Below are 1585 nucleotides of genomic sequence, written 5' to 3'. Positions count from 1 at the left end.
TGTCCTGCAACAGATCAATAGCCAGGTGGTCACCCTACCCCTTAATCTTGACACATTTTTAATATATAGTAGTTACTTGGAGCTGTTCAGGTTAGTTTTTTGGGCTGGAAGGGATTTTGAGTTTGCCATCGAATAGGCAGCTAAATAACAATTAGATGTTCAACCTGAATAAGTAACACAAATAGCTTTCCCTCATTGATGTCATCATACCTTCGGGTGGCAGGTACAGCAGATTTTGCTATAGTCATTGTTTGTGTTGCATAGTGTGCATGTGAATGTGGGGGCGGAGGCATTAAGATGCGATCCTTTGGGTATGGGCGTGTTTGTTTCGGTGGTTTCAAATATCAACAGCGTTTACCAGAAATCGCTTACTGCACCTTTATCCGACAGAAGAATCAAGGAAGCAGAAGAGGGGAATTACACAAGGAAAGACAAAGTGAGTATCACAGCTTGTGCTTCACACATTGAATATATAAACTAAAACAAAATCTTAGAAAATTAAGGATTGTTTGTAACATATTTTTAAGTCTTATTCTATGTAACATGTAAAACTGTAATGTAATATATATGAATGAAGAACTGAATGTCACCAAATTTCAACAGCTAAGTAATGAGCAAATAACAACACTTGACAAATTCAAAAACAAATTCTAAACCTCACAAAAGAATATTAACATTCAAAACTAACAGCTACAGTGAGACATCGCAGATTCCTTTGGATTGATTGGAACAGTAACTTAAGGCAGAATACTTAAGTTTTGACGTTTGATGTTTTGAAGTTTCTGAATTGCCAATATGTGCTCAATTTAGATATAAAATCAACATTTTGAATGGTGCCATGGCCTCCAGAAAGAGTCTCTCTGGAGAAACTGATGCAAAGGCAAAGGAATGTGAGTCAGTCCATTATCTCATTTAGGTCTGTTTTACTGTGCAGTGGCAAATTTCAGCATTTGATTTTTATTTTTTATATGTTATTTGATCACTCTGCTGTGCATAATAGAAAGAAACAGATTAATGAAAATAAAACAATGTTGAATTGCTGTTTTGTTTCAGTCAAAGTGAATCTCCTAAACTCCGCTGTCAGTCAATGGATTACCCTGTAAACATCAGTTCAGGAAACACTTCTTCTCATGTGAGGTAAGGACAGTCTGATGACAGCTAGAGGAACAGGTCTGACTGCGTCACAAGTCCCAGACACTGAAAAAATATAAAACTGTAAATACTTCCTTTAGCTTAAAATGATTTTAAAAGTTCCTTAAGCATAGTGGTTTTGAAACTTTGACTTCAAGGCAAAATGTGTGGCAAAATATAGAACTGAACTGAGCCATAATTAATTACAAAAATAAATTCCAGAGGTTTCAAGAACTGAATGTTCTTCATTTTCACACTTTTTGACCAATAAATTTACATAAATTGTCAGTTATTTGTGATTACAGGATATAACTTTTAAATTTCTACTCCCAAAAAATATTTTTTACACTTACAAAAACAAACCCAGACTCACTTCATAATATAAATGTCTCTATTCATATGAAATATGGACAAAAAGTTTAGAGCTCTTTCAAAAATTATTATTGTTTAATAA

The sequence above is a fragment of the Chanodichthys erythropterus genome, chromosome 20 (genome assembly GCF_024489055.1).
Source record: "Chanodichthys erythropterus isolate Z2021 chromosome 20, ASM2448905v1, whole genome shotgun sequence".
NCBI lineage: Eukaryota > Metazoa > Chordata > Actinopteri > Cypriniformes > Xenocyprididae > Chanodichthys > Chanodichthys erythropterus.
The sequence above is the reverse complement of the archived record's forward strand: the minus strand, read 5'-3'. Positions refer to the sequence as shown.